This window comes from Myotis lucifugus, unplaced genomic scaffold (genome assembly GCF_000147115.1).
Source record: "Myotis lucifugus unplaced genomic scaffold, Myoluc2.0 scaffold_202, whole genome shotgun sequence".
Lineage (NCBI taxonomy): Eukaryota > Metazoa > Chordata > Mammalia > Chiroptera > Vespertilionidae > Myotis > Myotis lucifugus.
Genome location: NW_005871250.1, coordinates 861,194 through 877,641, shown reverse-complemented (window position 1 = coordinate 877,641; position 16,448 = coordinate 861,194). Strand labels below are relative to the sequence as shown.

Sequence of the window (16,448 nt, the reverse complement as noted above, 5' to 3'; positions counted from 1 at the left end):
GCTGTCTCAGTACCCATCCCCTGGGGGTTGGGGTGTGCAGATAAGGGCATCAACATGGAGAAGACAGGAAGGCACTGCTATACAAATGGGAACTGTCAGTGCCCATGTTGGTGAGGGTTGTGTAGTCAAAACCTGTCCTTCATTCTGAGCCACAAACAGCAACGCGTACACACATTCACACCACACGTGTACAGATGCACACGCCCACACTCCCACAGAGGCCTGAGCGCATCTCTTGAGCCAGAGCCACTTACACTTCCCCTGAAAACCACCCAAACCAACCTCAACCACAAGATAGTTCACACTGAACAACATGGTGCTGATGTGAGAACTAGCTGGGTTCTCCAGGCTGTCTTCTTTAGGCCAAATGACTTGTCACCACATGATATATTCCAGTTGGGAACCCTGCCCCCTACCCCCCGGGGGCCTGGGGAGGCTTTTATATAGTTTGACCAGCCAGTGAGGGAGCTGGAAATCCCAGCACCTTCCAGCCAGGCTGCCTAACTGGATTTGGAGCAAGGCATGCTGGTTCAGTGCCTGCAGCCCAGAGCGAGCAGGGGCCCTCCCTCCATCTCTCGGACCAGCTCAGCAACCTTCTGTCTGTCTCTCCCTGTCTCTCTCTCTGGCTCTCTCCATCAATCCATCTATTTCGTCTCTCTCTCTTTCTGTCTGTCTGTCTGTCTGTCTGTCTCTATCTGTTTCTTTCCATCTCTGTCTGTCTCTGGGTGAGTCCAGCGATCCCACTTCTGGGTATCTACTCAAAAGGACCAAAAGCAGAACCTAAGTTACCTGCACACCTGTGTTCACAGCAGCACTATTCACAATGGCCCAAAGGTGGGGGCCACGCAGGTGTCCATGGACCTATGGTGTCTAAGCAATGGAGGTCCAGCTGTAGGAAGGAATATTACTCAGCCTTGGAAAGGAGGGAGATTCTGACACCTGCTACAACCTGGAGGAGCCTTGAGGATGTGCTGAGATAAGCCAGTCACAAAAGGACACAGACTGCAGGATTCCCTGTGTCTGAGGCACCTGGAGAGGTCAAGGTCATAGAGAGAGGCAGAGAATGCTGGATGCCAGGGGCTGTGGAAAGGGAGGGGGAAGCAGTGTTTTATGGGAGAGTTTCCATTTGGGAAGATGCGAAGGTTCTGGAAGTGGACGGTGGTGATGATTGCACAGCAATTTGAACTTTTGTGAGAATGCACTGTACCCTTAGAAATGGTTACACTGTAAATTTTATTATTTGTATTTTACCACAATTACAACAACTGTCCTACTAGCTATCTTTCGGTCTTTTCACTGTTCCGGTGAGAACAAAATGCATTTGCATGTACAAACTACAAAACACACAATCGGAGATCTTGGTGAGACCTCATGTGAGCTCAATGCTTTGCATTTAAAACTGGCGTCACACACCCCCTGGCAATGGGCAAGGAGACACCTGTTGGTGGTGTTGCTCTTATACCCACCAGGGGCAAAGCAGATGTACAGTCGTTAGTTCATCCCAGCTTGATGCCTGTGTCGGTGGCCAGGCATGTTTCATGCCCAAGGCACATAAAAAACTAACAAACAAACTGGCACCACACAGTGTAATGATGAAGAATAAAATTCAAAATTTTTATTAAAGAAAAAGACTTTGAGTGAGAGATTGGCCTAGAAATAGACATAAAAGAGTCATTTGCATTGTTAATGCTAGGAGTATGGATGGCCACCACCAAGCCTGAAATTGTATCCACAAAGGAGTTATAGGCCGAAGGCATTGTATCCACAAAGAAGTTATAGGAAAATGCATTACCTTGAGTGAACAGTTGCTACCGCTATTTGAATCTCTTCCTGGATTGACAAAAAAAAAAAAAAAAGCACTATGCTTGTGTTGTTGATTAAAACCCAGCTACTTCACAGTGGCTGTAGTCCTATTTATCTATACCAATGATTACAAGTTAGCAGACAACCCTGGCAGGTTTGGCTCAGTGGTTATAATGTCTGCCCACAAACCGAAGGGTCTCAGGTTAGATTCCTGGTCAAAGGCATGTACCTGGGTTGCAGGTTCAATCCCCAGCCCCAGTTGGGGCAAGTGCAGGAGGCAACCAATTGATGTGTCTCTCTCACATTGATGTTTCTCTCTCTTCCCCCTCCCTTCCATTCTCTCTAAAAATCAATGGGAAAAAAATACCTTTGGGCGAGGATTAACAAAAAATAAAAAGTTAACAGACAAGCAGAGTTGTAATAATCATTAAAAGAATGTAAAGAGCCAAAACCGGTTTGGCTCAGTGGATAGAGTGTCGGCCTGTGGACTAAAAGGTCCCAGGTTCGATTCCGGTCAAGGGCACGTACCTGGGTTGCGGGCACATCCCCAGTAGGAGATGTGCAGGAGGCAGCTGATCGATGTTTTTCTCTCATCGATGTTTCTAACTCTCTATCTCTCTCCCTTCCTCTCTGTAAAATATCAATAAAATATATTTTAAAAAAAAAGAATGTAAAGATAGTTTTGGGTCAGTATTAAAATCAGAAAAATGCTGACAATGAATTGTAAACCGGGAGAGGCAAATTGTGGTGTGTGTGTGCGCACATGTGTATGCATGCATGTGCACTTTTGTGTGTATGACCAATCCTGCTAAGGAAGGATTGACTTAGCTGTTGGCCAAAGAATCCAGAAATATTCTGAGCAGACACAGGCTAGAGGAAAGAGAGGAATCAGTAGATAGAGTTGCAGGACAGGAATTAATAAGATATTGAAACTGTCACCAAAGGCACTAGGGTTGATCTGCCTCAGCCAGGCTGTCTAATGAGACTTCTCACAGCCCGTAGCACAGAGTCCAGTGAGATTAAATCCTTCTCAGGGCTCTAAACACAGTGGAAACTGCTCCCTCATACATCCATCTATGACACACAGGCTGTGGAACCGAGGATGTAAAATGACTACACCTTTGAATCAATTTATTGTCTTTTGATGAGTCGAATGAAGAGATCAGGAGTTCAAACTTTAATTCTCCCATAGCTGGACTTGGATGCTGGCTCTATCCTGAAGTCCAGCCTCCCAGTACCTCTGCTCACCTGTGAGGTGGAAACCTGTGAGGTAGCTTGTGCACGGGAGTGCTGAACGGCTTCAGTGTGTCTTTGCGTGCAAACCTCTAGGCTCAGTGCCAGGCACCTCATTATTTCTATCGGTCGTTCTACACTCTCTTCCTGCTCAAGGCAAGTCTTTAATCTGGCAGTTCATAACCAAGAATAAGCATTTGGATGATTCTATACATTTTGCTCCATGTTATGCATTGCATTATTTTGGGTAGTTGGAGGAAAGACTCATTGAAAATGTCAAAAAGGAAGGCAGTTTTTAAAAAAATGGTATTACCATATCCAAACATAAAAATAGAAGAGAAAACATGTGTTCTGGCTTCATGAGACAAATATTTAAGGTAGCATTGTGATCCCACTGTGACACAACGGACTCTTCTGAGATGAGTATTCAATAGGAAGAAATTAAATTCTGAGCCTCAATGAAGAGAACATATGGCCTCACTTATCATGGTTCCTGGCCCTGGGAAGCTACTTTGGCCTCCCTTCCAAGCATCTCAGATTTCTGACCCATAAAGCAAGAGCATTACACTTAGACCCCGATTTCCTTCTGTTTCTCACATCTTAGGATTCTATATCCATAGAGACTTAAATTCCATAAATTCTATTAATGAGCATGTGACAAAATGAAAAGAACTAGTTTTGGTGGCCCTCCCTGGTAAGCATTATAGCTTGTTCCCCTCTTTTCCCACAATACATCTTTTCCCACAGCATCTGGCACTGAGCTATCCCAGCAAGTGTTCATCATTCTCATCCACCTGATGAACAACGAATCTTGAAGCAGTTCTTAAAGACTCCCTTGTGGTCCATTTTTCTTTGTGGTAGCCCAAAGGGGTGGGGGAAATAGGAAAAATCTATGTCTAGGTTCCCATGGGAACCAAAATAAGTACAGCAATAATTACAGAGAAATGAATATACTAAAAATATCACTTTACAAGTTAAAAGAATGTCACTTCTTTAAGTATTAATATTGTACCTGCTGCCCTTTATATCCTTTAAGAGAATGTTGAAAACAGCTTATATGATCTTTATTACTTACAAAGCTTACTTCCTCTATCCTAATAATACAATTCATATGTATATTATTATGGATTGAATGTTTGTATCCCCCTAAAATCAGGAGGAAGCATCTCAGATGAGAGAAACCTGGAGATGTGAAGGGACTGGTCTATGAAGAGCAGGGGTGAGCGGTGGGGCTGGGGGGACTGTTCCAGGTAGATACAAGAGCCTAAGGCAGGGGGAGTCGGTGTATTGGCCTTACTGTTCCTCGAACATGCAAGTCATGTTCCTCTGTTCCCGCTGCCAAAAACATTTTTCCCAGGATGTTTGGATATCCTCATGGTTCAGCCCCTCAACTCTTTCTCAAATGTTCAACTCTTTCAACATCTTTGCTCAAATGTTCCTCACAAAGCCCCCTGTGACCATGTACTTTAAAATTGCATGCCCCCTCATGAGCAATCCTTACAACCCTTTCTGCCATATTGCTCTTCTTGGCGCTTTCCATCTTTTCATGTTGTAGCATTTCATTTTTTATTTTGTTCATTGTCTGACTTCCTACACCAGAATGGGGGGAGCTCCCATGAATGGGAAACAGAATGCGCTCATGGAAGAAGCTCAACAAATTTTATTTTATGAATACAGGAGGTCAGGGACAGAATCAAGGATGATTTCCAGGTCTCAGGTCTAAACAATTGGGTTATGTTTTTTTTTTAATGAGCTGGGAAATACTGGGGCAATGTTTATAAAATTCTGTAATAGAATAAAACAAATTTAAATGCATATTGTTTTATAATAAAGTCAATATTTAGAATACTGTGGGGTTGAATTTGCTTTTTCAAAAAGGTGAGAAATACTGATTTTGAGGAAACTGAGAGACCTAAGTAGGTCAACTGAAGAGAGAGTTGGATCATCAGGCTCTCTCCCTCTCTCCCTTCTCCGTCCTCAGTCCTTCCCTCTACCACGTGCTTCCCTCCTGCACACATCCCTGAGCCTCCCTTATCCTTTCTCTATGGTGAGCCCTACATCCTAACTTCCCCTGTTGCCTGTTAGCACTTCCAGTAGTTGATTATAGCTGTTACTTCCAACCACACATAATTTGGCTTCTGAGTCCCCTGCAAACAAACATAGTGATTTTATCATACAATCACGTCCTCCTACTAATTTTCTTCAAGTCACCTTTTCGAACTACTCACCCACTTATAACTGCATGAACATCCTCTGGGTAAACAAATCTAGACCAAACACATAACCCTCTCCACCTACTTGTTCAAGTCTTTTCCTCTTTAGTAGGCCCACCTCATTCTTCTCCATTGTCTTTTATAATTAAACATGGGATTTAAACTGCAGTGACATGGGATACCTAGTGGCTCTTCCCACGACCAAGAAGACTTCTAGAAAGCCTTTGGTGAATAAAATAAACACCAGCAGAGCCACAAACTCAATGAAATGCACTCCTAATTGCTCCCTTAGCACGTTCCTCCTGATGCTAAGCATCCTGCTCCTTGCTGGCCCTGTTAGAAAAGAACTCTTTTAATTTTCTGTTTGAATGACATTCTGTAGCAGAGAGGATTAAATGGGATAATATATGCAAAGCAATTAGGACAGTGCCTGACACCTAACAGGTGCTCAATAAATGTTAACTGTTCTGAACTATCCAAGCCCTCTCCCGCTGCCTGTTACTTGATCCAGGCTTATCCAAACAGAAGCCGCCCTAACCCGCCCTCCCTCCCCCAAAAGATCTTCAAAATCAGAGTGAAACCTTCCCTTTGCTGATGAACTTCATTGCCATTTCACACTTTAGAGCTTGTTAATCTTCATCTGTTTTCTGCCAGAGACCTCATAAAGGGTTGAACTTGCTATTTTAGAAATATTTTAAAAATAATGTTTAACAAAACAAGATTGTTATAAAACGAAAAACCATGAATCTTTGTTTTTTTTGTTTGTTTGTTTTTTGTGGTTTCTCAGTGATAGTCATACAGTGATGGGTAGAAAGTTAGAAAGTGAGCCCTGAAAAAGACCTTATCCAATTTTTATTCAATTTTTTTTCATTTTCTTTTAGGAAATCAAGGTCCAGAGGGAGAAAAGGAGTTTGTCTAAGGCCATGTAATGAGTTTGTGGCTGATCCAGGATGAAACCAAGTCTAGTGCCCTACATACTTCCTTCCTTTACTGAGGGAGAGTCCCTGCACAGAGCTGGAGCCAAGTGTCATTGTTGGGGTCTCATTCCACACAGATACAGAGAAAGGGGATGCTCAGGCTGTGGAGGATCCAAGACACTGACAGTCCCCCTCGCTAATGGGAGCATCTCAGGCACAGACAGAGGGCCAGAAACCAGTGTATATTCCTTGATTTTTTATGGGCTCCTTGGATTTGAGCTAAACTGAATGCAGAATCAAGAACAAACCTTGGGTGGAGGTGGGGGGAATGGGGGCGGGGGGTAAGAACACATATGTAATACCTTAATCAATAAAGAAAAAAGAAAGAACAAACCAAGGATGGGGTAGGGATGGAGAAGGGAAGTGGTATGCATATTCCACATTACGTATCTGTAAGGTAAGGACCGTATTTTTGTAATCTTGCACTTCTCAATATTTGCTGAATGAACAAATACATTCTCAGGCATTCCCAGGCATTATCCTCAAACAACATGTTAGACATATTCTAAACCTGTGTCAGAGCATCAGGCAGTTATGTGAACTTGACAATGCAAGAACTAGACAACATTAAGAGCTGAAAAAGAAGGTTGACCTAACACTGTGTTCCAAATACATATGCCTAATTGACTCATTTTCCAGTTCATTTATCCTATTTCATGCAACTTCCTAGTTCTATGTTTGCCTTAAAAGTCTTATATTTTGACAATTTTAAGACAAAATGTCCATAATCTCTGCAGTCATGGAGGAAAGACATACAATAATCAAATGATCACACAAATAAATGCATAATTACAATTACAGTAAGTAGTGTGCAGTATGGAGAACTATGAGCAATAATAACCTAATTAATAGAGGCCAAGCTTGCAGAATGTGGAAGGTGATGTCTGTTGCAACTCACATTCTTCTCTACGCTTGAGTTCTGAGCTCAATTCTAGCTGCCTTCATGTTGAGACTCCACAATTAGTCTGACTTTTAAAATGCCATTCTTTTAGAGGCTCTGCTTCTCTTCAGAATCAGACAAGAAACTAGATTCTAGCCCTAGCTGGTTTGGCTCAGTGGATAGAGTGTCGGATTGCGGACTGAAAGGTCCCAGGTTCAATTCCAGTCAAGGGTACATGCCCGAGATGCAGGTTAGATCCCCAGTTGGGGGCATGCAGGAGGCAGCCGATCAATGATTCTCTCTCATCATTAATGTTTCTCTCTCTCTCTCTCTCTCTCTCACTCTCTCTCTCTCTCTCTCTCTCTCTCCCCACTCCTCTCTGAAATCAATAAAAATATATTTTTTAAAAAAAACTAGATTCTAGATTCTATTCATTCAACAAATAGCTATGGGGTCCCTGCTGTGTGTTCGGCATTACAGCTTAGGATACAGTGGATGCAAAATGGACCTGTTTTCTATCCTCCTCACACTACAGTCTTGGAGGAGAGGCAGATGTAATCACATGATTGTACAAATAAAGATATAAATACAAGTTATAAATGCCAAGAATAACAGGAACCTATGCAAAAACATAATTTAACTCCAATTCAGTTCCTTGAAAGGCTTTTTTCTAAGAACTGAAATTTACAGAGATTTACTAACCCACTTTAGTAAGGTATGGTTAACATGTAAAAAGTGGTGTATATGTATTTAATGTATATGAGTTTGATGATAAGTATATACTCATGAAACCATTACCACATCAAAATCATAGACATATCCATTATCTCCCAAAACTTTCTCCTTCTTATTATTCTTTTTTATGTGAGTGGTAAGAACACTTAGCATAGTATCTACTCTCTTAGAAAATTCTAAGTATACAGTACAGTATTGTTAGCTAGAGGCACTATGGTACATAGTAGATCTCCAGAACTTATTTATCTGGCATAACTGAAACTTTGACCATCTCCTCCCTTCCCTGTTGCTCCTCCCATCCCCCACCCTGGCAATCACCATGCTACTCTCTGCTTATTTGAGTTTAATTCCTTTAGATTGCACATGTAAATGAGGTTATACAGTATCTGTCTTTCTGTGTTTGCCTTATTTCACTTAGCATGATGTGCTCCAGGTCCATCATGGTGTTGCAAATGGCCAGGTTTCCTTTTTTTAAGGCTAAAAAGTAGTCACATGCAAAAGAATAAAACTGGACCACTATTTTATACCCTACACAAAAAGCCACTGAAAAAGGATTAAAGACCTGAGACCATAAAACTCCTAGAAGAAAACAGACAGTAAGTTCTTGGCAGTGATTTTTAGATTTGACACCAAAAGCACAGACAGCAAAAGCACCAAGAGTGGTACTACGTCAAGCTCAACAAAGAAAACCATCAACAAAATTAAAAACAACCTATGGAACATGAGAAAATATTTGCAAGCCATATCATCTGATAAGGCATTAATGTCTAAAATATATAAAGGACTCAAACAACTCAATAGCAAAAGAACAAATAATATGATTTAAAAATGGACAGAGGACCTGAGTACACATGTCTCCAAAGAAGACAGACAGATGGCCAACAGGTACAGGAACAGGTGCTCAACATCGCTAGTCATCATGGAAATGCAAATCCAAATCACAATGAGCTATCACCTCACACCTGCTAGGATGGCTGTTATCAAAAAGACAGAAATAACAAGTGTTGGTGAGGCTGTAGTGGGAAGGGAACCCCTCTTCACTGTTGGTAGGAATGAAAACTGGTACAGACCTTATGGAAAGCAGTCTGGAGGTGCCTTCAAAACTTAAAAATAGAACCACCATGTTGAGATGTAAAGAATGTATACTAGTTAAAGCAGAGAGGAGTGGTGCCCTGGTGTAGATACTGGAAAAACACTGCCATCTGACCAGTTGTCCCTGGCAGCTTATTTGACCTGATGATTTAAACTGTAGCTTCGAGGGAATTGAGTATTCCAAAGTAATGAGTTAAATTGCTAGGGCCAATGAACCACATCTGGCCCTGCTGCCCGCTTTTGGACAGCTCATGAGATAAGATTGGTTTTCACCAAAGACTCGTTCATAACATAGAAAAATAATCTGAAATGTACATTTCAATGTTTGTATGTAACATGTCAATGCAACAGGGTCGCACCCATTACCTATTGCCTATGGCTCCCTTCTTGCAACAGCAGCAGAACTGAGTGGGGTTGTGACCCAGACTCTACATCCTGCAAAGCCCCAAATATCTGCTGCCTGGCCCTCTACAGAATACATTTGCCATGACTCTTTTTCTGGATTACAAGAAAGTGTTTCTTTTGAGAAGATAGTATTGTCAGTATTGACACTGCTGCTTAAGGAAAGGGTTTGGATATTTAACATAGTACAGAGTGGAAGGCCAAGAACTAGAGAACTCGTTAGTTGCCTCTTCTTCCTTTCTGATCACCAGAAGCCTCCTCCTCGTGGTATCAGGGCAAGAAGGATGGACAGGCAGGTAGGTGATGGGCAAGAAAGGCTGTGGCCGGCACCAGGGACCCCCAGAGCAATTCCCTTCAACCTGTGTAACGTGAGTGGCCTGCTCTCTGGCCCCACGTGTTCCTAAGAGATAACTGAGAATTCCGCTGAAGCCTTCACTTTCATGTAGTGTGCCACTTCGTCCCTGCTAGAATGGGGCAGTCACTTGCAGGGGTGGGTTCCAGTGGCCCATCCAAAACAAAAACAAAAATCCCTGCCATCTCCCGTGTCAGAAGCAGACAGCCAGCGTCTGGTGACACCAAGGCTGCGAGGACCTGATCCCCTTTCCCTCATCCTGCTGCAGAGACACAGGAAGGGTGAAAAGGAGTTGGCGGTATTTGGAGGGCTGACATTCCCGTTCCCCACTGTCAGGGTCAGCGGCTCCAGGTGGAGGCTGTGAGCAATGAAAGGCAGACATGCTTGGTTGCTCATTTGCACCATGCGGCTCTGACAGCTTGCAGAAACAGGGCCAAGAAGTTTAAAACAGAAAGTCACCCTGCTCTGTTCCCTCCCTTTGGGAGACACGTAATAAAGAGGGGAAGAGTATTCCAGGCAGAGGAAACAGTGTGCTTGAAGGCTCCCAGGCGAGAAAGATGTTGACATGTTGGAGAACAGAAAGGAGGCTGGTGTGGCTGGAGCTCACAGAGCAAATGAGACAGCGTAGGAGGTGAGGGCAGACAGAGGGGCTGGAGTCAGACCATGCCGGGCCATCTGAGGATATTGAACTTCATCAAATATGCCATCAGAACTCATGGAAGGGTTTTAAGCTCTGGAGATCGATGGATGGTATCAAAACTCAGTATATTTTTCAAAGATGGCCACAGCGCGTGTCCCATCCCACATGCTTCTCTGTCAATGTGAAGTTGCCAGTCCTCCAAGGAGAGATGGGGGCCCATGTTTCCTCCCCTTGAAGCTGGGCAGGACTGTGATGAGAAGGGGCTCCATGCGACTTCCTAGGCTAGGTCATAACAGGTTTGCAACTTCTGCCTGGTCCTCTGGCAACCCGGTCATCATGCTGCGAGGAAGCAGGAAAACCACGTGGAAAGACCATGTGAACTGTTCCCGCCCCCACGGAGGTCCCAGTGGGCAGCAAGCGTTAACCTCCAGACCCAGGAGTGAGCAAGCCTTGAGATAACTCCCGCCCCCAGCTTCTGAGTCCCGTCAAGCCTTGCGGTGTCCCCCGGATGACATTGTGAAGCGGGAACAAGCCTCTTCTGACGTCCTGACCCCTAGAATCTGTGAGCAGAATTAAATGGCTGGTGGTGTTTTGTGCTCCTTCTCTGCAAAGGGGCAGGGAAATCAGGTTCGACAGCCATAGGGAACCAGAACAAGAAGCTAAAAACCCTAAGATCTAGGTTTCTTGAAACCCATTGTTGTCCATTCCCTTCCTTTTTTAGTTTGTAGACAATCTACTGGTAATATTTCCCTTGGGTGTTTAACTTAACTACGTAGGACCCTTTCCAGGCCTTACCTAAGGCTTCCCCTCCCAATTCTGTTGTAATGGCCTCACAAGTTCAATTCTATTACACAACCTAAAAACATATAGCAAAACCAGAGAGGGCATTTAAAAAAGACACTTTAACAGAATTTGCAATTTTATCTTGCTTCTCTTCTCTAAGGAGGAAAAACAAACGGGTAATCCAAAATCACTCTTAGCAGCTACCGAAGATCAGAGAAGAAATGAATCTTGTATGTGAATCTGGTTTTCCCTAGCTGCAGGAAAACCTGGGCGAGATGAACGCCTGCTCACCAATTGTCACCTTCTCACAAACCCCGGCATGACTCACTGTTCAGTCTGCGCGCAGATTTGACCAGAGCTCTGCCTTCTTACTCATCATAGCCTGTTTTCTTGGAAGCAGATCCCTCCTGTCATCACAGGGAGTTTGACGTCAGCTCCCAGGTCTCCCCAAGTGCTGGCAGGGAATTGCTCTGTGGGTCCCTGGTGCCAGCCACAGCCTTTCTTGCCCTCCACCTGCCTGGCCATCCTTCTTGCCCTGGTACCATGAGGAGGAGGCTTTTAGCGATCAGAAAGGAAGAAGAGGCAACTAACCAGTTCTTTGCTCTGGTTCTTGGCCTTCCACTCTGCAGCCTCTTACTTCACAGAGATGAGTGAGTGGATCGTGGGACCGCTGGTGACTACTATTTTCCCACCAGAAGAGAGTGATCACCCTCAAAGGGGAGAGCAACTTGCCCTGCCTTTGACAGTCTCTTCTGCGGCTTTTGAAAGAACTGTTCGATTTAAATATAATAGCCTTCCAGATCAAACACTTTTCATTTCTAAGAGTAGATCAATTCCAATTTACTTCTGAAATTCTGCTTTCATGAAATAACCTGTTTTGCAGTCTGATGGGAGTCTGGCTTTTCCAGTGCATCTTATTGAGCTGCTGGAGATTGATGAGGTGTGTGTGTGAAAGGGTTTTGCACAGCCTCGCGAGCCAGGCTAAAGGAAGAGGAATCCAGTTGCCTGCACCACTAACATTTCTGAGCACTTATCAGGTGTCAGGCCGTGACGATGACCACTGTCCACAAAGGAATCTGTTTATTCTTCCCAACAACCTTATGAAGTTAAAAGTAAAATGTCACTGTTTTACAGATGAGGAAACTGAGGCTTGGAGAGCTTAAGCATCCTCTATGTGGCCACACAGTTGGGTAGAGACAAAGCTGGGACCCAACCCAGGTCAAACAGAGCCACAGACAGCACTTATCGGAATCCACAGTTGTCTCTGACATGGAGCCAAGTTTGGGAACCGACAGCAAAGGGTTCCCGGTTTCATTCAGTTCTAATCAGGCAGCAGATCAGTTACACACAACAGTTTTGTAGGATGTCTGCTCTCCGCTGATGAATGATAATCACTGCCCACAATGTTTGCAATTTTTCTTCTTGACTGTTTGGATATAGTTGTTTTTAAAAAACCCTTGAAAAGTGCTCAGCACCTAAAAATACCCCCAGTCAGCTATGTAATGTGGCTTCTCATTTGATGTAGCTTAGGATGGAAGGCACAGTAATCATAATAACCAATGCGGAGGACTGGAGTTTGAAGGTCTGGATTATAATTCCTGAGCAGATTTGCTGGGTAATTTGGGCAAACACAACCACTCCACCCCAGCTTTGCATGGTTTCAATGGGGGTGTCAGTCAAGGTCCCCTAACCATGTCAGGGCGATCAGATTCCCTGGGAAAGTAAAGTCTGGGATTCAAGAACGCAGCAAAAGCAGAGCACGTGAATCCCCAAGAAAAGACGGAGAAGCCTGGGCCCCAGAGTTTTGCTCCTCTGAGGCCCAGACCTGTTCTTTCTAAGGTCTGGTATGTCAACTTGCCTTGGAATCTGTAACTTACTCCAGATCCTCTCAATAAATTCCTCATTGGCATACACTGGGTTTCTGTTGCTTAAAATCAAATAACTAGGCATACTGCTTATTAAAAGGGAAAAAAATCACACAGCCTAGGTGGTCCCTAAATTCTCCCGAGATCCTAGCATTTCATGGTTTTTATATTCCCGCCATCCCAGGACCTTATAAGGTTGTTTCTCCACCAAAGCATCCATCCTCTGATGCAGGATGAAAAGGAAGAAAAAAATAATCAGGCAATTTGCCATTTTCCCATAAGTTTCAAAATAACTAACAGTTAAAAATCTGGGAAGGTTTGCATGAAATTTTCAGTCTTTATCTTTGTGTGGTTGTGGCTGAGTCTGAGGAAATTGGAATGAGCTTTGGGGATGAGAGATCTGGATTTAAAATGATCACTGCTCCTTACCAGGGCTTAACCTTGTCACGTTGCTTCATCTCCCTGAATTGCAGAGTCCTTATCTGTGAGATGCATGTGGCACGAGGACTGATTAAGATATTGCATTGTTTTATCCTCACTCTATGTTTACCTTCCATAAACGCCCATGCACTTGTGCATGTGTGCAAATGCACGTGGATTCACACAAATGCATGTGTACAAACTCTCACACACAAATACACACACAGAATTCCAAGGACAAGAATTCTAGGCCTTCCATGCCTCTGATTTAGAGCTTAAAGGAGATGCCTGCCTCTGGGCCTGGAGCTCTGGAGTGGTTTGTGCTAAGGGAGGTGGCACCAGAGGAAGGACAGTCCTCAAGATAAGAATGTCTCTGGGTTCTCCAGAGCTGTCCCCAAGGAGGGACCAGGACCTCAGAGGGAAAGACTAGTGTCAGCAAAGTTTCCCCTCCAAGACTAGCATGGAAAGCACCTTATTGCCCAATTGAGGATACCTGCTAAGGTGGACGAAAGAGGTTATCGGTGGTCACCGGGAAGACTGGGACCACCCCAAAATCATGGGGATTGAATTTCCTGCTCTCCTGTCAAGATGGGACTCAGATTTAGATTTTACTTAATTTAGAGAGAACAATTTGACATTTCTTATATGTATGGATGCACGTCTCTGTGTGTGTGTGTACCGTACACACACGCATACATATTTTTAAAAATTGAATTATGCATTACACAATATCTACTGCTTGCTTTTTTACAATTAACAATATATTCTGGATCCATGGCAACGCATATAAATATGCCTAATTATTTTTTAATAGAAGTAGGGCAGACTCATAGTGGAACAAATGCCTATGTAGAAAGTATAAAATATGAAGCAAAATTGTCCCTCCAAGTTGCAGAGGGAACCACTGTTTACTATTTCATGTGTATTCATTTGAATATCTTAAGCACATGTGAGCATTTCTTAGGTCTGCTTTTAATTAGTCTTAAACGAAATCCGTTATGGTGGCCCAATTTCTTTTCTCCATGTGGCTATCTGAATTTTCTATCTGCCAAACACCCTACAGTCTGATTTCTAAGCCCTTCCCTAAGTAGAAGAGTGGTGAGTGGTTAGAAATAGGGACTCCAGCCAAGAATTTCTATTTCTAAAAGAGCCAGATATTTTGTTTTCTAAATCTAATTGGAAGACATAAATAACACAGTGATTAAAATGAGAATATACAAGCTACTAAACAAAACATATATAATTTTGAGTGTGATCTAGTGTTAAAAACAGGCCATAAATGGCTTTCTTCAACAAACCCCACCTACTTATTCTCAATAACGGTGAACTCAAGTCCAATTTCCATGCTTACAAACCTGTAATGGAAAAGACTTTCTAGTCTGTTTATTCAACACATCTCTCATTTATCACATGGCAACTCTGCTAGTCCCAGTTATCCCAGCCAAAAGTAATTCAGGAACCTAAACAGCTGCTGCTGACCAATAGAATTTCCAGAAAACACTATTTAAAAACAATTTTGATTACATATCCAGTCTTCTCTGTATTCCCTATAACAATTTCTTGCCTGCGGAGGAATCTTGAGCATGTCAAGAGCTTAGCTCTAGACCACAATGCATTAAGCCCCACTTAACACTACAATTATCTGTTTGGTCATACAATCCCCAGTATTGCCCCTAAAAGGAACTCACTCAAATGCCATAGAGAGCAGTGTGCGCTTCTGTAGGTATTAGGGAGCCATCGGAAACTTTCAAGTAAGGGAGTGGCACATATGATCTGCCTTTTGGGGAAGGTGACTTTAGCAGCTTCAGGAAGAGGGACTAAGGTAACTGGAAATTGGATGTGATGCTCAAATCCATGGTCCAGGCTAGTCATGATGAAGGCCCAAACCAGGAAAGTCATAGTAGAATGATATGGTCCAGGCAGATCTAAGAAGATAAAATCAGTACGTAAGAGAATGACAGGGTCAAAATAAACTCCGGGTTTGCAGCATGAGTGGCCTAATGGTGGTACAAAGTGCTAATGCAGGGGAGAAATTCTCAAGGGGGTGAGAATGGGCAATAAGGGTTCTATTAAGGGAAAGTTGTGTTTGGAACATCTAAGTGTCCTTCATGTCATGTATAAAGAAAGCAAAAGCCCAGCTTGCGTGGCTCAGTGATTGAGCATTGACCTGTGAACCAGGAGGTCATGGTTCAATTCCCAGTCAGGGTACATGCCTGGGTTGTGGGCTCATCCCCAGTAGGGGGAATGCAGGAGGCAGCTGATCGATAATTCTCTGTCACCATTGATGTTTTTATCTCTCCCTCTCCCTTCCTCTCTGAAATCAATAAAAATATATTTTAAAAATAATAAAATAAATAGAGCAAGAAAAATAATCGAATATGGGAATCAAGACTATGGTTGGAAAGTATTCATGGCAAAGAGGGAGAAGATTATATGAGAGATGTTGCAGATCTACAGAGGGACACACAAGAACTTTCCCAATTTTAGTTCCCAGGGTCACAAGACTCATTTTTCACCCAAACTTGTCGCACTCGACAAAGAAGCTGACAGTGGAACCCATCGGCTGAGCCCAGAGGGACTCCCAGGCTTATGCTACTAAACTTCATATCCTTACAAATATCCAAAGGATGCCAGGGACAAAGGCTTCCCCTTGTGAAAGGAAACCTAAGAGCCAGCTCTCTCCTCTGCCTTCCAGATGGCATTACACATGTCGACTAGAAATGTTCAGGAAGCTCTTTCTTCTTCGTAACCAAGAGAAACATTTTCCTTCTTTGGAAACTGCTCCCACTTTGTCTCCCTGCTAAAATGGAATCTGATGTGTGGTGTGTGTTTTTTCCTGAATTATCCATGACTGGTCCCTTGCACAGTTTGTGCTCTTGGTAGATTCTCTGCAGTGGACAGATAAGGATGGGGCTCAGTGACGTATGTGTCTCGGCTAGTTTCCTTAGCGATGCCCCAGCAGGCTTCCAGCTCCCCTACAAACCTGCTTCTGAGTCAGCCTCCTTTCGGCTGCAGTCCAGACCCTGCTGGAACATCACTTTTAAAATAATAAC

At 43.4% G+C, this 16,448-nt stretch overlaps 1 pseudogene; it reads left to right on the top strand.

The window, feature by feature from the left end:
• The first annotated feature begins 1,411 nt into the window (after positions 1-1,411).
• On the top strand, positions 1,412-1,555 carry LOC111827693 (annotated as a pseudogene).
• Positions 1,556-16,448: the final 14,893 nt, after the last annotated feature.